We start from the raw sequence: 23,054 nt of genomic DNA on the forward strand, positions 1-23,054 counted from the left end.
TTGGGCGCCACTACCGAGAAGGCCCTCTGCCTGGTTCCCTGTAACTTGGCTTCTCGCAGTGAGGGAACCTCCACAAGGCGCTCGGTGCTGGACCTCAGTGTCCGGGCTGGATGATGGGGTTGGAAATGCTCCTTCAGATATACAGTGGTACCTCAGGTTAAGTACTTAATTCGTTCTGGAGGTCCATACTTAACCTGAAACTGTTCTTAACCTGAAGCACCACTTTAGCTAACGGGGCCTCCTGCTGCTGCCGCGCTGCCGGAGCACGATTTCTGTTCTCATCCTGAAGCAAAGTTCTTAACTTGAAGCACTATTTCTGGGTTAGCGGAGTCTGTAACCTGAAGCGTATGTAACCTGAAGCGTATGTAACCCGAGGTACCACTGTACTGGACCGAGGCCATTTGATGGAGAAGTAAATGGACAAAAGGAGGTTAAGGGGTGATATGATAGCCGTGTTCAAATATACAAAAGGATGTCACATAGAGGAGGGAGAAAGGTTGTTTTCTGCTGCTCCGGAGAAGCGGACACGGAGCAATGGATCCAAACTACAAGAAAGAAGAATCCACCTCAACATTAGGAAGAACTTCCTGACAGTAAGAGCTGTTTGACAGTGGAATTTGCTGCCAAGGAGTGTGGTGGAGTCTCCTACTTTGGAGGTCTTTAAGCAGAGGCTTGACAATCATATGTCAGGAGTGCTCTGATGGTGTTTCCTGCTTGGCAGGGGGTTGGACTCGATGGCCCTTGTGGTCTCTTCCAACTCTATAATTCTATGATTCTATGACAAAAAAAAAAAAAGGAATGTGTATGTACCACCTCATGGTCCAGGAAACTGGGAATTTGGCTGGTTGTCTTTGATATACACAGACCAAACAAAATCTCCTCCATTGCTAGGAGATAAGCCACCTAGCTGGCCCACAAACCTAGGGGAAGGTGCATACAAGAACGCATGCAACTTAAATGCAAAATATTTGTGCAGTTGTGAAAGGAAGAAAAGCCCGCAGAAGCAGGAGAGAACAGGCTTGCAAATGAGGGCAGGCAAAATGGGCACAAGCTGGAAGTCAGTTGAGTCATCCAAGCAATTTCTTCTGACCACACGTGAAGTGGGGACAGATATCAAAAGGACTGCCTGCTTGAACCAGACACCCCCAACCTTCGGCCCTCCAGATGTTTTGGCCTACAACTCCCATGATCCCTAGCTAACAGGATCAGTGGGCTGGGATGATGGGAATTGTAGTCCAAAACATCTGGAGGGCCGAAGGTTGGGGATGCCTGCTTAAGATCTTCGGAGGTCCATGGATGCCCTTGTGTTTTGGAGGCGAATGGTAGCCTCAGTGGTGGTATCCATCTCTGGACGATTCACCTACTGTCCGGGCTCATCGTATTTGTGGGATTGAATCATAGAATCTTAGAGTTGAAAGGGATCCCACAGGTAATCTAGTCCAGTGTTCCCCAACCTTGGGCCTCCAGCTGTTTTTGGACTACAACTCCCATCATCCCTCGCTAGCAAGACCAGTGGTCAAGGATGATGGGAATTGTAGTCCAAAAACAGCTGGAGGCCCAAGGTTGGGGAACACTGATCTAGTCCAACCCCCTGCAATGCAGGAATCTCAGCTAAAGCATCCATGACAGATGGCCATCCAACCTCTGTTTAAAAACCTCCAAGGAAGGAGAGTCCACCACCTCTTGTGGGCGTCTGTTCCACTGCTGAACAGCTCTTACTGTCAGAAAGTTCTTCCGAATGTTTAGTCGGAATCGCCTTTCTTGCAACTTGAAGACATTGCCTCAAGGATTATCCTCCCAAGCAGGAGAAAACAAGCATGCTCCCTCCTCCAGGTGACAGCCCTTTAGATATTTGAAGATGGCTGTCATATCTCCTCTCAGTCTCCTCTTTTGTAGGCCAAACATACCCAGCTCTTTCAACCGTTCCTCATAAGGTTTGGTTGCCAGACCCTTGATCATCTTGGTTGCCCTCCTCTGCACACATTCCAGCTTGTCAACATCCTTAAATTGCCCAATGTGGCCTAGGACCCTCGTACCTATGGGACCACCTCTCCTGGTATGCCCCATGGAGGACCGTAAGGTCCGTAAATAACACCACTTTGGAAGCCCCAAGGAGGTTAGTCTGACCTCAACCAGAGCCAGGGCTTTTTCGGCTGTGGCTCCGATCTGGTGGAATGCTCTGTCACAAGAGACTAGGGCCCTGCGGGATTTGACATATTTCCGCAGGGCCTGCAAGACAGAGCTGTTCTGCCTGGCCTTTGGGCTGGACTCAGTCTACCCCCCCCCCCATGTATTTTTTTTTTTAATGGAACCCCTTATATGGGATTTTGTATATAAATTTTCCCTCGGCTCTTTTTGCTGGCCCATGTAGGACCAGCATGGATAGTTGGCCCCAGTGAATATTTGACATTTCCCCCCCCCCCCTTATGGCTTTGATCTATAGGCTACCACTAAAACGAGGCTGCATTTTAAACTGTATTCTAATTTATATTTTAATCAGTTGTTGGCTTGGTTTTCTTTTGTTTTTAATGTTTTTACTGTATTTATATTCGGTGTTAGCAGTCCTGAGCCAAGTCTTGGCTGGGGAGGGTGGGGCATAAATAAATTATTATTATTATTATTATTATTATTATTATTATTATTATTATTATTATTTTATTAAATTGGGGTGCTCAGAATTGGGCACAGTATTCCAGGTGTGGTCTAACTAAGGCAGAATAGAGTGGGACTATTATTTCCCTTGATCTGCACACTACTGTTGATGTAGCCTAGAATAGCATTAGTGTTAAGTAGCTAAGCTTGTGGTCCACCATGAACCTGGAAATTCTGCATGCAAAGCGGATGCTCTGTCTCTAGACTGTGCTGCAGGGGGAATGGGGAACTCCCAATGTGGTTGAACCCCAGCTCTCATCAGCCCAAGGGGGCATGGCCAGAGTTTAGACCATGCTAGTGGTGTGGCCTCCTGCTATAGATAGTCCTCTAGGATGCTTAGTTTGGTCAGAATTGAGTATACACTTCCAAAGTTAACACTAACTACATTACAGTGGTACCTCGGGTTACATACGCTTCAGGTTACATATGCTTCAGGTTACAGACTCTGCTATCCCAGAAATAGTGCTTCAGGTTAAAAGCTTTGCTTCAGGATGAGAACAGAAATTGTGCTCCGGCGGCCCAGCGGCAGCAGGAGGCCCCATTAGCTAAAGTGGTGCTTCAGGTTAAGAACAGTTTCAGGTTAAGAACGGGCCTCCGGAACAAATTAAGTTCTTAACCCGAGGTACATATGTCAGGAGTGCTCTGATGGTGTTTCCTGCTTGGCAGGGGGTTGGACTCGATGGCCCTTGTGGTCTCTTCCAACTCTATGATTCTATGATTCTATACAGTGGTGCCCCGCAAGACGAATGCCTCGCAAGATGGAAAACTCGCTAGACGAAAGAGTTTTCCGTTTTGGAGGTGCTTCGCAAAACGAATTTCCTATGGGCTTGCTTCGCAAGACGACAATGTCTTGTGAGTTCCTGCTGGTTCCCCCCCCCTTTTCTAAGCCGCTAAGCCGCTTATCAGCTTATCCGATAAGCCGCTAAAAGCCGCTAATAGCGCTAATCCGCTAATCCTTCAATGGGCTTGCTTCGCAAGACGAAAAAACCGCTAGACGAAGAGAATCACAGAACGGATTCTTTTCGTCTTGCGAGGCACCACTGTACCACTGTCATTTACTTCTGCTAAATGAGCCACTATTGCTGCTCAAGGGCCATGAAAATGTGGGTCCCAGGCTTTTTAGACTCGTCTCCCCATATTGTAGAGAGCAGGGCTAACACTGAGATGCCAAAAAAGATTTCTTTCTAAAGTAGGGAAGGGAGCCAGTGTTGTGTCCAGCTCCCGTCATCCCTGAACACTGGCTTTGCTGGCTGTAGCTGATGGGTGTTACAGTCTAACCACATTGAGTAGGCATCTGGGTTTCCCAACTTTAGATTTGAAAAGGAGAGCTGGGTCCAGTTTTTCTCCCCTCCCACGACTTCCCACTTGGTTGCTCCACAGGTAGAAAAGTTGAGGATGGGTAATTGCAGACGAGGAACTGCTGTGCAATATGGTTCTCTGTGGGTGGATTTTGCTTTAGATTACGGGGAGGCATCATGTTTTAAAGCCGATGTCCATCCGATGTTGAGCAAGTGCGTGGGGGCATGATTGCAGCCGGCAGTCATGTGCGAGGCATCACACCACTTCTGGCTGCCACTGCTGCCAGGTTGGCTCAGTCATTCGGTGAAGCAATGCTCAGGCGAAGGATTATCTCTTCATGTCTCTGTGTGTGCATGGAGGAAAACAACAACCACAAGCACATTTAATCCAAAGGAGGCAGCAGAGCTTTTAAATCCCTTTTATTTTGCCCTGAAATATACTCGGAGTCGAGAGTGGATTTCATGCTCTTTATTCAGCTCATAGTGGTGAGGAGGAATGGAAATTCCACCACAATATCTGCTTTATATACATTATTTACACAATGGGCCGCACATGATTGGCTAATTCCGGGATTCTCCTGTAGGCCAATCAGGTTGCGGTTTCACTTGCACCTGGAGCTGGATTGGTTGGCTCCTGCGGACCAATCATACTGCTGCATTCTGAATCTTATTGTTCTAGGACCAATCAGACTGCTGCATTTTGGATCCTATTCAACTCAGTACATAACATGCCCCATAAGGGCCTTCTCGGTAGTGGCACCCTCCCTGTGGAACGCACTTCCACCAGATGTCAAAGAGAACAACAACTACCAGACATCTGAAGGCAGCCCTGTTTAGGGAAGCTTTTAATGTTTGATGTATTACAGTATTTTTATATTTTTTGGGAAGCCGCCCAGAGTGGCTGGGGAAGCCCAGTCAGATGGCGGGGTAATAATAATAATAATAATAATAATAATAATAATAATAATAATAATTAAATGATTGCTTCTCAATGCAGGCTGATCTAGATTGGGGTAGGCAACCTAAGGCCTGGATGTGGTTCAATCGCCTTCTAAATCCAGCCCACAGACGGTCTGGGAATCAGCATGTTATTACATAAGTAGAATGTGTCCTTTTATTTAAAATACATCTCTGGGTTATTTGTGAGGCCTGCCTGGTGTTTTTACATGTGCAGAATGTGTGCTTTTATTTAAAATGCATCTCTAGGTTATTTGTGGGGCATAGGAATTCGTTCACCCCCCCCCTTTTCTAATATATAGTCTGGCCCACCACATGTTTTGAGGGACGGTGGACCAGCCCACAGCTGAAAAAGGTTGCTGACCCCTGATCTAGATAAACAAACTGCTTTCTGGACATGGAAGGCATAATCTCACACCTAAGTTCTCCGCAGAAAGCAAAAACAGCAAATTCAGTTCAGTCAGCATTTAAAGTCTTACCTATTTTGAATGGTGGTATGTGGTTATATAAGGAGTTAAAAAGGAGAATAATGACAGCCATTGCTCTTCTCACGGCTTGGTGAGCAAGATTTATATTTGTGTGATGTGTGTGTGTGTGTGCCTGTGTTCTGGGCCCCAAACCAAGGAAGCTCTGCTTAAGCTGTCCTCTGAGCTAGTCCTGTTTATCGCCTGTTCAATAAAGCAGCCATTCTGCTGCTATCTCGGAGTCTGCTGTGGTGCCACGTGGTTCACAGGGCAGGGTGCGACCCGTGCGAGCAGCTGCACGAGGTATCCACTGAAGGATATTGCACACAATTTCTGGGGAAACGTGCAAACCGAAACACAACTGCCCTTCAAAATTCATCGTTCTCTGAATTTTGCCATGGGCAGGCAATGCATACCAAAAAAAAATAATGCACATTTTCCTATGCTTTTATGCTACTGTTTTACTGGCTTTAAGCTGCATTTTCTCCCCCCCCCCCATATTGTCTGTTTTTATATTATACAGCGCTTAGGGATTTAAAACCTATTAATATTATTGATTAATTTATTAATATTATGTATAATATTATGGACTGAGAAACTATAAAAAGGAAGTAAGATAGTAAATTGAATAAGTTAATTTTATTAGAAAGTGGATATCGGAAAATTGATACAATGAGACTTAATGAAACTCAGGGAGGATTCGAGGAAGTCACTTAACAATGGAAATCAAATTGGATTTTTAATCGTAAGATGTTTTATATGTTTGCTCGTTGTTCTTTTTTAATATGCTTTTTATTTTTTGTGTGTTATATTTGTCATAAATTTGGAAAATTAATTTTAAAAATTGGGGGGGGGGGACCTATTAAGCAGCTTATAAGTGCTTGGAAACAAATAAATAAATTCCATTATATCCAAAGGTAGATGAAATGACCCTTTGCTGGCGCTAACTGAATCACTTTAGCAGCACTAAGCAAATTAACACCTGTAGGGAAAATAGGAAGCCTTTGTCTCTGTTCAGACCCAAATGAATAGAACTGGACTTTAGATTTTGTAATTCAGTAGTTTCGTGGTGGAGTTTCCTTTGGAGGTGTCTCTGTGCCAAGATGCAACTACTGAATTACGAGACTTCAAGTATGCCTTTAAACCACCAGTTCCAGGGGAATAACTGCAGGATACGGCCAATGCCCTCATGCCCTGCTTTTGGGCTTCCCAGACACATCCGTTTGGCCCTAGTGGAAAAAACTCAGGGCTGGGCTACATAGGTCTCTGGTCTCATTCTGCAGGGCTGGCCTTATGTCAATACATACCAATGCACACCAGCTCTCCCGAGACAACAGGTAGCCTGCCGGCTGCTCTGACAGCCTTTCTCAAACCTGTGGGTCCCCAGATGTTATTGAACTACAACTCCCATCACCCCTAGCTAGCAAGGCCAGAGCTCAGGGATGATGGGAGTTGCAGTCCAACAACATCTGGGGACCCACAGGTTGAGAACCGCTGGGTTACAAGGACTGGGGTTTTATCTAGTCATCTAAATCAGGGAAGGTGAACCTGTGGCCACTGTAGATGTTGCTGTTGTTTAGTCATTTAGTCATGTCCGACTCTTCGTGACCCCATGGACCAGAGCACGCCAGGCACTCCTGTCTTCCACTGCCTCCCGCAGTTTGGTCAAACTCATACTGGTAGCTTCGAGAACACTGTCCAACCATCTCGTCCTCTGTCGTCCCCTTCTCCTTGTGCCCTCCATCTTTCCCAGCATCAGGGTCTTTTCCAGGGAGTCTTCTCTTCTCATGAGGTGGCCAAAGTATTGGAGCCTCAGCTTCACGATCTGTCCTTCCAGTGAGCACTCAGGGCTGATTTCCTTCAGAATGGATAGGTTTGATCTTCTTGCAGTCCATGGGACTCTCAAGAGTCTCCTCCAGCACCATAATTCAAAAGCATCTATTCTTTGGTGATCAGCCTTCTTGATGGTCCAGCTCTCACTTTCATACATCACTATTGGGAAAACCATAGCTTTAACTATATGGACCTTTGTTGGCAAGGTGATGTCTCTGCTTTACACCACAGCAAACCTGAGTTTAAGCATTACAAATATTGCTTCAAATGACATTTGTGTGCAATATTTCACCCTGAGCAAGTTTTCCTACCAGTTTCCTTTCGGAGAGGAGAAGGATGGTCGGAGTCCCTCAATCAAAACAACAGCAAGGGTACGCTCCTCTTAGCTGTGGCTTCCTGCACTATTCTGAAGGTGTTGTCACACAGAGCAAGCATCGCACCCATGAACTGAGTGGATGTCTGACGCCATCGTATCTCAAGTTACTTCCCTGAAGTTATCTTGACCGTGTTGTGTACATAGACGAGGCAGCCTGATTAGGTTACCCTGTGCCCCAGCACAGCCATAGGAAGCTGCCTTATACACAGTGAGACCATTGAGCTGAGCATTGTTTGCTGACCAGCTGTGGCTCTCCAGGATTTTAGGCCTGCCTAGAGATATCACTGGAAGGACAGATCCTAAAGCTGAGGCTTCAATACTTTGGCCATCTCATGAGAAGAGAAGACTCCTTGGAAAAGACCCTAATGTTGGGAAAGATGGAGGGCACAAGGAGAAGGGGACGACAGAGGATGAGATGGTTGGACAGTGTTCTCGAAGCTACCAGCATGAGTTTGGCCAAACTGCGGGAGGCAGTGAAAGGCAGGAGTGCCTGGCATGCTCTGGTCCATGGGGTCACGAAGAGTCGGACACGACTAAATGACTAAACAACAACAAAGAGATATCAAGGATTGAACCCAAGACTTTCTGCATGCAGGGCAGACGTTGTGCCACTGAACCTACAGACCTTCCCCAAGTTTCATCTTGGATGGAAGCCTCAACATAAAAAGGTAAAGGGACCCCTGACCATTAGGTCCAGTTGTGACCGACTCTGGGGTTGCGGCGCTCATCTTGCTTTACTGGCTGAGGAAGCCGACATTTGTCCACAGACAGTTTTTCCGGGTCGTGTGGCCAGCATGACTAAGCCACTTCTGGCGAACCAGAGCAGCACACGGAAATGCTGTTTACCTTCCAGCCGGAGTGGTATCTATTTATCTACTTGCACTTTGATGTGCTTTTGAACTGCTAGGTTGGCTGGAAGCCTCAACACAGGGTGCGTTAAAATTGAAAGAGCCTTGTCTTTGGAGCTCATGTGGCTGTGGGGATGTTGCTGGACTACATCTCCCACCATCCCTGACTGTATGCCAAGTCGGCTGGGGCTAAAGGGAGTTGGAGTCCAATGACACAGGTTCCCCACCTCTAATTTTGGATATGGGAGACCTTGTGGCTTAAAGTGCTGCAGTTACCCTTTGCATCTCCCCTGGCCCTCTAGATACAGTGATGAATCGAGTGGATTGTTGCACAGACTTCCATGGGACCAGAGGACCTGAAGTCCAGTGACATCCACTTAGCACACTTGCAAAGAAGGCCACGAGGATACGGTTCGCGGAACCTGAAAAGCATTTGCTCACAGCGTGAAATCCAATTATTGGCCCTTGGCTGCATACCCATAATCTCCAACGAAAGAAGAAGGGAGGAGAGGCTGTTGAGACATATGTATGTATGCAAGCAAGCTGCAAAAGAGCAGGCATTTTAAAAGTCTCCCACCCTTTTACAGCTTGACTCTCTCCATTTATTTACAGTATGGAAGGAGAAAAACAAGCCTGATGTGCAGGACTCCGCTTCCATATTTGGCCTGGAAGCAGCCGGGATATCAATTACGTTCTGCGAAGTGCAAACATTAGCATAACTGCGTGAAGCAATCATGCCCCTAACAACAGCAAGCCATGCACAGAAGACCAAAATAAATAGAATTCACAGAGCAAGAGGTAACACTTCTCTCGACTCCGGGACGGTGGAGTCGCAGGGACAAGTGCATTCCTGGCATGCCCCATGCCTTCGCTGGACCGTCAGGCATCTCTGATGACTTGATATCTGCACAGGCAGGGTGTTGCTTCTTATGCGGGAATGGAAACCGTGACTGATAGGAGAGGGCTCAGAGACTCATTAGACTAGGAGGTTGTTTAGGGCTCCTTGCACAACCCTCACGAGCAATTAATTTCTAATTAGACAGAAGAGGTTAGGTCGGGCCTTGCCCTGGTGTGAAGAAGCATTCTGTAGGTTGGTTGTTAAGCAATCCACCGGGTTCTGGGGAAGACAATAAAACGACTCAGAAACTATCCACCCAGAGTGAATTATTATTATTAATCAAATTAATTGGCTGCTTTTCCTTGCCAAAGGAACATGCACAGTGTCCCCCCAAAGAATCCCGCGAGCTATAGTTTGTTAAGGTGGCTAAGAATTGTTAGGAGACCAAGATCCAAGTTTGGGCAAGTACTTTTTGGAGAACTCCAGCAGAGATTTAAAAATCACAAAATATGCAGCAAAGGAAAGTGTGGAAATATAGGATGTTAGGACTTTAACATATGTCCATGTGAGTTCCAAAATGTCCCTCTTCCCCCAGCATAGGAAAAGACCACACATTTGGTAAGTTTAAAAATGGTTTACTTACAAACCCATCCAAGGTCAGATTTATGTGGTTTTCAACACATCAGTCTGAAAAGTTGCACAGGCAGTAAAACTTGGTTTAGTTGTAGTGGTGAAAGTTCATAAATTATTGGTAAAGAAACTCAAGAGTGGCTTGTGAGAGCCATGTGGCTTAGACTCTTAGACTCTTCACACACTGAGGTTCTCAGATAGACTGGAAGTGGAACAAAGACTTGGTTACCTAATCCCAGATGAGCCAAACTTGACAGGAAAGTTTACTCTGGTCTTAATTAGACTTATGCATGTTGGTTATATATGGCTGGTTATCCTGCAAAAACAATACATTAAAAAATAAATTAAAAACACCCCAATCATTCCTTTGAACCCCACTTGTTTTCGGTGGGAGCACTTTAAAAAGGGCTTAAATTTCAGTCAGGACACATACTTTCATTGGATTAATAGATAGATTTTGGGAGAGCAAATGTTGATATCATTCCTTTTTAAAAACTATTGGTTACTTTTTATGAGCAGAGAGTATACATTAAAAATAAGTTATAATAATAAAAAAAACGTATAGCAGGTCATTAAAAATCCACAGACAATAAAATAAAGTAAAACCCCAATAAAATAGCAGCAAAAGCAACAACTCATCAATAACAAGTCTCACCCCTGTGGTCCAGGCATCGCCAACCTGCGCCCCTCCAGATGTTTTGGCCTACAACTCCCATGATCCCTAGCTAACAGGACCGGTTGTCAAGGATGATGGGAACTGTAGTCCAAAACATCTGGAGGGCCGAAGGTTGGGGATGCCTGCTGTGGTCCATCATTAGCTTGTGGAGGGTAGGGAAAGGTAAATTTTTACCTGGCACAGAAAAGCTGCTAGTGATAGTGCCAGGTAGACCTCACTGGGGAAAGAATTCCACAAACAGGGAGCCACAATCAAAAAGGCCCAGTTGGTTAATTTTTGCAAGCTGCTTCTGATGTGTTCAGGGGTGTTTTGGGGTGAGAAGGGTCAAGCCCTGGGTATTTTGCCCTGGATCCCCTGCCTGTTACCCAATTAAAAAAAATAATTAATGCTTTTGTTATAATTTGCCCACTCCTACATCTTTGGAAACTTCTTGCCTGTCTTGCTTTTCTCTCACATCAGAGCAGTCCAGCCAATGGCAGCCAGAAGCTCAGAAGCCCCACCTCCTCTGTTTCATTGGTCTGGTCGAGGGAACTGCTAGGCATGACCGTCGTTGCAGAATTGCTCCAATCGTGTAGAAACAGGAGGTTCAGTCTTAAGAGCAACATAGCACATTCCAACTCAGGTCGATGAATCAATCAACAATTACTAAATCGGAGTCTATTAGATGATTTAATCAAATAATAAAAAATCGTAACACATTCCAACTTGGGTCTATAAATCAATCAACAGTTATTAAATCAGAGTATATCAGGTGATTTGATCAAATAAGAAAAGCATATCACATTCCAATTTAGGATGATTAATCAATCAACAATTATTGATTGTCTAATATCAGAGTATATTAGACAATTTAATCAATTTTTTAAAAAATAGTCTTGGCAGCCTTATGCATTAGTATACAGTGGCCTTTCCTGATTTGGTGCCTTCCTGATATTTTGAACTACAACTCCTATCACCCGCATGTTACCAAGGGAAAGCATTGAGGACCAATGAATAAACTTCTTCAGTTGCTTTCTCCTGGAGGTGGATGAAGGAGCTGCAGCCTGTGAAACAGCAGGACAATACAGTGGTACCTCGGGTTACATACGCTTCAGGTTACAGACTCTGCTAACCCAGAAATAGTACCTTGGGTTAAGAACTTTGCTTCAGGATGAGAACAGAAATTGTGCTCCGGCAGCAGCAGGAGGCCCCATTAGCTAAAGTGGTGCTTCAGGTTAAGAACAGTTTCAGGTTAAGAACGGACCTCCGGAACGAATTAAGTACTTAACCCGAGGTACCACTGTATCTCCTGTTCTGCTGCAATAACTCTCCCAGTTGCTGCTCATTTTGCAACACGCTGGCCGCGAGGGGCCCTTCTGCTGGCATGACCAGAATGTTCCTTTGCTTGCCTAAAGCTTTTACAAGAAGGAGAGAGAAAAAGGAAGGAGGGAGAGGAAGAAGATGGCATTATGCACAATACAAGCTTAAAAGCGAAACTCGTTTTTCGTGCCAGGCTCTTGTTCTGAAAAGGCTGGCATGTGCTGGTGCCAGTGTGGCATAGTGGTTAGAGTATCGGACTAGGACCTTGGAGACCAGGGTTCGACTCTCCACTCATCCACTAGTTGAAGAAGAAGAAGAAGAAGAAGAAGAAGAAGAGGAGGAGGAGGAGGAGGAGGAGGAGGAGGAGGAGGAGGAGGAGGAGGAGTCGGAGTCTGGATTTGATATCCCGCTTTATCACTACCCAAAGGAGTCTCAAAGCGACTAACATTCTCCTTTCCCTTCCTCCCCCACAACAAACACTCTGTGAGGTGAATGGGGCTGAGAGACTTCAGAGAAGTGTGACTGGCCCAAGGTCACCCAGCAGCTGCATGTGGAGGAGCGGAGACGCGAACCCGGTTCACCAGATTACGAGACTACCGCTCTTAACCACTACACCACACTGTTGACCTTGGTCTAGTCACTGCCTCTCGATCTAACCTACCTTACAGTTGTTGTGAGCACCTTGGAGGGAGGATATAAATGAAACAAACAAACAAACAAACAAACAAACAAACAAACAATTTCCTTGCGGGGATTTGGATGACACATTGTCCCTCTCTCTTCTAATATAAGCCTTTCCAGAACAGAGAGACCCTGCATTGCATTGGCTAATACTATGGATTTTTTTTTTAAAAAAAATGCTTTAAAATAAAGTAGTATTCCAGGAAACCCTCTGTTTACAGTAAAAAGGGTCTGCATCTGTCAGTTGCAACAACACCACAACATCTGATAAATGGTTAGCAATGGTGTGCTCACTGCCTTTTCTTAGTTTTTTCTTTTTTCTTTTACCCTGTTGCGCAAATTTCAGATTAGGAAAGGATTAAGTAACAACAGTGTGTCTTAAGTATTACACATCATTTCTGGCTATTAGCCAAGGAATTCAGCATGCAAAAGCTGACATTGCTTAAGAAGTCAAATATAGCCCTGGTCACCACAAGAAATGGACCTCCCGTCGCTCAAGGAAGCAGCTGAGTTTCTGATCAGTAATGTGGTTGCTCGCTATTGAAGACTGCAGAATCTCCAGGCTGCGAGCCTAAGTTTGCAAGCCTGGCCATGCCTATTCAAAAGTAATGCCCACTAAATGCAATGGGGCCTACTCCTAGGTAATTGGAGTTGGGATTCCTACGGGACCGCCTCTCCTGGTATGTCCCACAGAGGAACTTACTGTCTTCAAACAAAAACTTCTTGGAGGTCCCAGGCCACAGAGAGGTTAGGCTGGCCTCAACTAGAGCCAGGGCTTTTTCGGCTGTGGCCCCGATCTGCTGGAACGCTCTGTCACAAGAGACCAGGGCCCTGCGGGACTTGACATCTTTCTGCAGGGCCTGCAAAACAGAGCTGTTCCACCAGGCCTTTGGTCATGGCACAGCCTGACTCCCTCTTTTGGCAATCTTCACAGAACTTTAGCCTAATGGTTGCCATCAATCTGAGTTGAATTAATTTTATAATGAAATGATATTAGAATGTTGTACTATTTTATTGTTGTTAGCCGCCCTGAGCCTTGCTTCAGCTGGGGAGGGCGGGATATAAATAAATTTTATTATTGTTGTTGTTGTTGTTGTTGTTATTGTTATTGTTATTGTTATTATTGTTATTAAGTCGCCTCCTCACATCAAAATGGTTAAGCCCAGGCTGTTAAAACACAGCTAGCATCTGAACATACGGAGAGCTTACTGGATTTGGCCAATGGCCCATCTTGTCCAATGTTCTGTTTGTTACGGAAAAGCAGCAATGCGGGAGCGAGCTGCAGGTGGCTGGAAAGCAAAACAGGATGTGAATGTTTGGGACTGTACCGGGGAAACAAAGGGGCAATCTATTCACTGTACTGAGCACCGGATGTTAGCTCAGAGTGTCATCTGACCTGTACTGGAAGTACAGGGGTGGAGTTTTCTCTCTCTACTGTTGGAGTTTGATGAGAGCAGACGCGTTTCTCTGTACTGCTGTAAGGACAGAAATAAAGACATGTAAATACATTTCTGTCTGTCTCTTTCCCCTCCCTGGGGAGGCAGGGAGGAGAGAAGAGTGGTGTGTTCTCCTCACGTTTGAGGAGGATCGCCGATAGTGACCTAGCCTGTATCCTGCCGGGAGACGCAGACGGGGAGGTCAACAAGGATCTCAAGCCGAGTGCCTGGAAAGTGGCCAGTTTCCTCTGATAAGGCTTGAAGAATCCAACACTGTTCTCACAGTGGCCAACTAGATGCCTGTGGGAAACCCTCACACAGGACCTGAACACAAGAACTCTCTCCTCCTCCTGTGGCTTCCAGTATTCAGAAGTGCTGCGGCCTCCAACTGTGGAGGAAGAGCATAGCCATCGTGGTTAGTGGCCATTGATAGCCCCTTCCTCCATGAATTTGTCCTATCCTCTTTTAAAGTCATCCAAGTTGGTGGCCATCACTCCTGTGGAAGGGAGTTCCATAGTTTAACAATGTGCTGCATAAGGAAAATAATAATAATAATAACAACAACAACAACAACAACAACAACAACAACAACAACAACAACACTAACAACAACAACAACAACAACAACACAGTGGTACCTTGAGTTACAGACGTTTCAGGTTACAGACGCTTCAGGTTACAAACGCTTCAGGTCACAGACTCCGCTAACCCAGAAATAGTACCTCAGGTTAAGTACTTTAGCTCAGGATGAGAACAGAAATCGTGCTCCGGCGGCGTGGCGGCAGTGGGAGGCCCCATTAGCTAAAGTGGTACCTCAGGTTAAGAACAGTTTCAGGTTAAGAACGAAACTCCAGAACGAATTAAGTTCTTAACCCGAGGTACCACTGTAATAATATTTGTATGCTGCCCATCTGACTGGGTTTCCCCAGCCACTCTGGGCGGCTCCCAACAGAATATTAAAAACATGATAAACCATCAAACATTAAAAACTTCCCTAAACAGGGGCTGCCTCCAGATATCTCCTAAAAGTCAGATAGTTGCTTATCCCCTTGACATCTGGTGGGAGGGCGTTCCACAGGGCAGGCGCCACCACTGAGAAGGCCCTCTGCCTGGTTCCCTGTAACCTCACTTCTCACAGGGAGGGAACTGCCAGAAGGCCCTCGGAGCTGAACCTCAGTGTCCGGGCTGAATGATGGTGGTGGAGACGCTCCTTCAGGTACAGTGGTACCTTGGATTAAGAACTTAATTAGTTCCGGAGGTCTGTTCTTAACCTGAAACTGTTCTTAACCTGAAGCACCACTTTAGCTAATGGGGCCTCCAGCTGCCACCACACGATTTCTGTTCTCATCCAGAAGCTAAATTCTTAATCTGAGGTACTATTTCTGGGTTAGCGGAGTCTGTAATCTGAAGTGTCTGTAACCCGAGGTACCACTGTATACAGGGCCAAAGCTGTTCCTTTTATCTGTCCCAAGTCTTCCAACATTCAGCTTCAGTCTATGTATACAGAGCTCTTTTTCCCCCAGCTTGGATCTCACTGAAACTGGCACCTCTCAGGTGGGCACCATTGCCATTCTAAGAGAACGGGGAGGTGTTTGTGGTGAGTTGCGGCATCTCTTTTTCTAGAAAAATAGCACTTCTTTTATAAACTTCCGTCATGTCACTTCTCATTTGCCCTTTATCCAGACTAAAAAGTTACCCAAACTAAAATGTTCTTTCCCTTGCCACTGGAGACTGTGGCTCCTCCTCATGATAGTCGGGCAATGCTGGCAAAAAAAAGAGTCATGGCATAGACTTCTCCTACAAGGCTCCGATTTTGGTCCCACTGCTCTGGCAGTGTAGATACAAGTGAGGCTGCCCTGGAACTGATGCCACCAGCGGAATTTAAGAAGCAGGATATGGAGACCCGGAAGTCGTCAGGCAATACCCACGTCCAAAGTGCAGTCCCCCACATAATATCTGTCAAAGCAACCCACAGAAGGTTGACGCAATATCGAATAGTATGACAAGTGCTGATTCATTTAGGAAGAAAGAGAAAGGGAAGGGGAGAGAGGGCAGAGTGGTCGAGGGCACCACTTTCAAATGGAAAGGGCGGTAGCTTAGTGGTGGCGATGGCCATTCATCCTCCATTCTCTCACTTAATTATTCATTCATCCCACATGCTTCTGTGCATTTACCTGATACTTTCTTAACCGCAACAGTTTTGTTTATATTTAAGTGGATGTTGCTGGGGGTTTTTTTTTGCTTGGGTGTCAGAATGTTTTCTCCCACTTTTGTTGCAACACCCTAAGTTTCCAGCACGTCCCTGAATCTCTCTGGCAAAATAACCTATGTCTGCATTTTACACACACACACACACACACACACACACACTGCTTTTTCTACTGCAGTGGTACCTTGGTTTAAGAACAGCTTAATATATGAACAACTTGGAATAAGAATGCTGCAAACCTGGAAGTAGGTGTTTTGGTTTGTGAACTTTGCCTTGGAAGCTGAACATGTTTTCCCCGCTGCTAATCAGAGGCTTCCTGTTAAGTCTGTCGGCTGTTGAGTCCCGAGCACCCACGCAACACAGAGGTGATATTTGGAGCTTTTGTTTTTGCTATCTTATTGTGTTTTTGTTTGTGTGGCTTTTTCATTTTTTTGGACTGTGACTTGTTCTTCGTTTTATGGGACTGACTTGTGACTGTGGCTTGTGACTTCGCTTTTGTGACTGTGTGGAACCCAGTTCAGCTACTGGTTGGTTGTGTGACTGCAGAAATTGATAAAAGCCCCCCATCCAAACAAGGACTATCATCAGTGCACATAAGAATTTAATTTTTTTTTTTATCATCTACAATATTGTCTTATTTATTTTATAGTACAGTACATTGATTATTGCCTTCATTTTATCGATCAATAGTCATGTTAAATTGCTGTTTTAGGGGTTGTTTTTCATTGTCTGGAACGGATTAATCTATCTTCCATTACTTTCTATGGGAAAGCACGCCTCGGTTTTGGAACGCTTTGGTTTAAGAACAGACTTCTGGAACGGATTAAGTTCGTAAACTGAGGTGCCACTGTATTGTTAAATAACTTTCAACTTGGTTCCAGCTGTTTCCAGAGAAAACCAGGATGTCACCATATGTTCTGGGCAGGTCTTGCTACAACGGCCTGAAAAGATCGCTAAAATAAGCCTGTATGTTCAGAAACAATTATATTATTTAATATATTGATGGGGGGGCAAAGAACGGGAGAGGGCTATCACATTCGTCATCCATATCTTACTTGCAGTATGTTAATAGCACCCAGCTAGCTAGCGTTGACAAAAGGTAGATGAAGTCATCCTTTTAGTGGCTTCATAATTCCATTCAAAATGCTGGTTTTGATCTGCAAAGCCTTATATGGCTCAAGACCTCAGTACCTCAAGGGCAGCCCCATCCCATATGAACTGACCTGGGTCCTGCAATCATCATCTGAGGTCTTCCTCCATGTGCCTGCTCCATGGGAGGTCAAGAGGGGTGGCAACATGAGAACAGGCCTTTTCAGTGGTGGCTCCCGCCTTGTGGAATGCTCTCCCCAGGACAGCTCGCCTGGCACCATCGTTGCTTATCTTGAGGCACCAAGCAAAAACATTTATTTTCTGGCTTTTTGATCGTTTGTTGCCTCCTTCAGTGGGTGGAAAGTTTCAGTCCTGCCTTTTAGAGTTTTAGATTTTATTCTGTTTCACTTTTATGCTGGTTCAAATGCAGGTGTTATTTATTTAATTGGGGTTAGACGCTTTGAGCTACTTTTGTGGAAAAAAAGAAAACCAGCAACAACTAGTAAGTTTAATAAATAATAAAAATAAGAATAGCCTAGTTCGGAATTGGAATTTGGCATAAACCCAAAAAAGCCTACAGGTGTTTTGAACTGGCCATATCCACCCTCCCATTCCTTCTCTGGCTTGGGTTACAACTTTAACCTGAAAAGGACTTCCTATTTTCTTCTCACCCACTTTTCTGACTGTGGCTCTGGCAGTGTCTTGAATGAACCTGCCAAGTTCATTTTGTTGTCTTTTTAAGTAGTTTGTAAAAAGTTCCCATTCCTCTTTGAAGCCACAGTTGTCCTTGTCTCGCAGTTTGTATGTCAGTTTCGCCAGTTCTGCATAATTCATCAATTTCTCTTGCCGCTGTTCTTTTGTCGGGGTTTCCTCGTTCTTCCATCCTTGTGCTATCAAGACTCTTGCCGTCGTTGTAGCATACGTAAATAAATTCTTTATTTTCCTTGGCAGGTCTTTTCTACCATCCCTAACAAAAATGCTTCTGGGTTTTTTTATACAAATGTTAATTTAAACATTTTCGTCAATTCAATATATATCGTTTCCCAAAATTTCTTAATTTCTCTGCATTCCCACCACATATGGTAAAAGGGGCAGTCACATTCTCAGCAGGACTATGATCTGGCTGGCTTGGAATGAATCAAGCTATTTTCTCAATTTGTGGGGGAACAGATGGACTTGCCAAAACCAATTTTTCTATGCTAGTACTAACACCTGATGACAGGGTGGCCAGTCCTTGCATGCATGCATTATGTGGGTGAATAATAATAATATAATAATTTATTATTTATACCCCGCCCATCTGGCTGAGTTTCCCCAGCCACTCTAGACGGCTCCCAATCAAGTATTAAAAACAATACAGCGTTAAATATTTAAAAACGTCCCTGAACAGGGCTGCCTTCAGCTGTCTTTTAAAAGTAAAATAGTTGTTGATTTCCTTGACATCTGCCGGGACAGCGTTCCCCAGGGCAGGTGCCACCACTGAGAAGGCCCTCTGTCGGGTTCCCTGTAACCTTACTTCTCGCAATGAGGGAACCGCCAGAAGGCCCTCGGCGCTGGATCTCAGTGTCCGGGCAGAGCGATGGGGGTGGAGATGCTCCTTCAGGTATACTGGACCGAGGCCGTTTAGGGCTTTAAAGGTCAGCACCAACACTTTGAATTGTGCTCAGAAACGTACTGGGAGCCAATGCAGATCCCTCAGAACCGGTGTTATGTGCTCCCGGCGGCCACTCCCAGTCACCAGTCTAGCTGCCGCATTCTGCATTAATTGCAGTTTCCGGGTCACCTTCAAAGGTAGCCCCACGTAGAGTGTGTTGCAGTAGTCCAAGTGGGAGATAACTAGAGCATGCACCACTCTGGTGAGACAGTTCGCGGGCAGGTAGAGTCTTAGCCTGCGTACCAGGTGAAGTTGGTAGACAGCTGCCCTGGACACAGAATTAACCTGTGCCTCCATGGACAGCTGTGAGTCCAAAATGACTCCCAGGCTGCGCACCTGGTCCTTCAGGGGCACAGTTACCCCATTCAGGACCAGAGAGTCCTCCACACCCGCCCGCCCCCTGTCTCCCAAAAACAGTACTTATGTCTTGTCAGGATTCAACCTCAATCTGTTAGCTGCCATCCATCCTCCAACCGCCTCCAGGCACTGGAGTGTGTGGGTTTTCTATTCTTGACCACCCTCCAGCCTTTTACAGAGGAATAACTGTGTGTGGAGAGAGACTTTGTAGTTGCCATCAGGGGGTGGTTGGTTTCACCTGTGTTGCCCCACCCTCTAAGTCCTGTGAGTCTTCAGAAGGGAGTAGCTTAATGGATACCTTGACTTGACCTATTGGTATGCTGCATGCTTACTTACACGTTTATATACGTTAAATGATCTGTTAATTGTTGGCTATTTGCTTTTTGGTGTTACGTTTCAGTGATACTGCATGCTTTATTATTGTTGTTATCACTCTGTGCAGACTTTGACTTACTTCTGCGTGAACCACTCGGAGCACAGAGTTAACTTGAGGGAAAGTCTGTATATAAATAAGTAGACAGGGGTTTGTTGGACCACCCTGGCAGGGCTCTTTTTCTTGTTCCTATGTCCCAATACGTCAGTTGGTTATCTGGCTTCTTTTCCTTCTTCAGTTTCACTCCTCCCTTTTTGCTTTACATTCCACAGCGACCTCTCATTTTACCAGGCTGAATTCCTATCCCCTCAGGTGGAGCACAAACAGAGAAAGAGCGAGAACCAAGGTTTTCCTGCAGGACAGACAGCTCCAGAAGACTCCAGCAAACAAACTTAATCCACTTAGTTTCCACCCCTTAACAAATCAAACAAAAAGAGCCTCTGTCTTCCAAATAGGTTTGCGAGAGATTCCTAGTCAAATTTTCCCATCAAGGTACCCCAGTAAATATTCCAATACTAAACCTTTCAGTCATCAAATGCCTGAGTGAACAGGAATGCTTTCTCCCCTTAAGTCTTCCTGAATGTAAATAGTGAGGGTGACCGATGCACTTCACCAGGGAAGGTATTTCACAAATTGGGAGCCACCACTAAGAAGTCCCTGTTCTGGGTGAGCAAGAACCAGTCAGCACCCAGTGGTGGCACTATCAACACGGCCTTCCTTTGCTTATTGTAGGGCCCAGGGTGGTTGCTGTGCTTGTAGGTACTTGGGCTGCAAATCGTATAGAGTTTCATCTGCTAGTAGTAGCACCTGATGACAGAGATAGCCTGAGACATTTTGTGGCCTGTGGAAAAGGTCAATATGATGCCCCTCCCTTTTTCATGCACAGAAGCTGGCTAGTGTGGCAATTTGATCTTAGTTCAAAACTAGCAACAAACTGGTTGTCGCTTCCAACATTTGCTGCCTGAGGCGGTCACTTCACTTTGCCTAATGGTTGGGCCGGTGCTGTGTAATGCAGTGATTCTCAAAGACACGGATCAGGTCCTACTTCTAGGTGATAAGGTAAAGGTAAAGGGACCCCTTACCATTAGGTCCAGTCGTGACCAACTCTGGGGTTGCGGTGCTCACCTCGCTTTATTGGCCGAGGGAGCCGGCGTACAGCTTCCAGGTCCTGTGGCCAGCATGACTAAGCTGCTTCTGGTGAACCAGAGCAGCGCACGGAAACAATGTTTACCTTCCTGCTGGAGCGGTACCTATTTATCTACTTGCACTTTGACGTGCTTTCGAACTGCTAGGTTGGCAGAAGCAGGAACCAAACACCGGGAGCTCACCCCGTTGCAGGGATTCGAACCGCTGACCTTCTGATCGGCAGGTCCTAGGCTCTGTGGTTTAACCCACAGCGCCACCCGCATCCCTTCAAGGTGATAGGGCTGTTCTAAAATGTGGCTGATAAATGTTCAAAATAAGTACCGTAAACAGGGGATGACAAACCTATGAAAGTTGAGATGAGTCACAAAGAAACTCTAAATGTAATCAAGTGTAAAAGCTTTGTTGGTTCTAATGCCTGTGTTCGTTTTACCTCAGGCCTCGACACGTCACCTCATGGTGAAAGCATTTTATGGTCACAGCCCAAGTAGGAAGGGAGGGAGGAGGGGCTTGAAGATGTCAGAATAACTTGTGGCCAATTTTAGCTCACATAATTAATGCCAAAGAACCTGATTTCGCAAGGAGGCATTTAGGCCTGTTTGTGGGATTAGGAGTTACTCATTGCCCGTAATAGGCTTCAGGATAATTATGACTATTTCCTCCTCCGGTGGTATCTCTGATGGTGTGATCAAGAAGATTTAGGGCAGCTACACACACACACACACACACACACACACACACACACACACACACGTCGATAATTGCTGTTCAGGAAATTATATGCACATTATGGTGTGTGAAATTGGCACATGCAGAATTAATTGCGCCGCAGACGTTTGCCCATCAAGTTGGAGCAGACTGTACGTACCTTTAAAGCACATTCAAAGCACATTCTTTACTTCAAAGGATTATGGGCGCTGTTGTTTGTAAAGGGTTCTTGGGAAAGGTAACTCTGCGAGGGCAGAGACTACAGTGGCCCAGAATTCTTCGAGGTGAAGAATGTGCTTTGAATGTGCTTTTGAATGGTATAGAGCTAGTTTGACAGGTCTGCCTAAGCAAGTGAAAGGCTCTCCCTTGCTGGAGTTATTGAATTGGAGGCTGGGCGGCTGCTGTAGTGGCAAGACCTCAAGCTTGGAGAAGATGCTCTTCAGGGTCCCTTCCAGACCCAAGGTTTGTTTCCAGCGAATACCCCTCCTGAAGAATGTGCTTTGAATGTGCTTTTGAATGGTATAGAGCTAGTTTGACAGGTCTGCCTAAGCAAGTGAAAGGCTCTCCCTCGCTGGAGTTATTGAATTGGAGGCTGGGCAGCTGCTGTAGCGGCAAGACCTCAAGCTTGGAGAAGATGCTCTTCAAGGTCCCTTCCAGCCCCAAGGTTTGTTTCCAGCGAATACCCCTCCTGCACCAGACATTGAAAGCAGCACCAGACCACTTCAAACAGACATGGCTCCCCTCGAAGAATCCTGGGAGATGTAGTTTGTTAAGGGTTGTTAGGAAACATCACACCTTGTTTCCATAACAGAACTTCATTTCCATAGTTCCCAGGAAGAGGGATCGATGGTTACGCAACTCAACATGTTGTAGCTCTGTCAGGGGTTCTATCTAAACCAGGGGTAGGCAACCTAAGGTCCGGGGGCTGGATCCGGCTCAATCGCCTTCTCAATCCCGCCTGCGGACGGTCCAGGAATCAGCATGTTTTTACATGAGTAGAATGTGTGCTTTTATTTAAAATGCATCTCTGGGTTATTTATGGGGCACAGGAATTCATTCATTCCCCCCCCCAATATAGTCCGGCCCCCCACATGGTCTGAGGGACAGTGGACTGGCCCATGGCTGAAAAAGGTTGCTGACCCCTGCTCTAAACCATAGCTTTAGAGGAAGCTATGGTTGTTTAAAGTGATATGATACCGCTTTAAATGCGAAGCCCAGGTGGCGCCTTAGTCCTACTCAGAGTTCACCAGTGGGCTTAAATTAGCCATGCCCATTGATTTCAGTAGGTCTGCTCTGAGTAGGGTTTAATCTATTTAATTCTAAGATTTACCACTCCTGGCTTTTGCAATAGACTTTACCAGTAAATGAGATATGTTCCGTTTCGTATCTCTTCAGCTGTGAAACCACTTTAAGCGTGAGCAAAGGAGCAGCGTCCACTGAAAGGAGGATTGGTATACAAATTTAATAAAATAAATATGTAAGTACATAAAAAATTCATTTGTTCATCCTTTCATCGTAAAAATAAATAAATCT

The sequence above is a fragment of the Podarcis vaucheri genome (assembly GCF_965113315.1).
Source record: "Podarcis vaucheri genome assembly, chromosome: 8".
NCBI lineage: Eukaryota > Metazoa > Chordata > Lepidosauria > Squamata > Lacertidae > Podarcis > Podarcis vaucheri.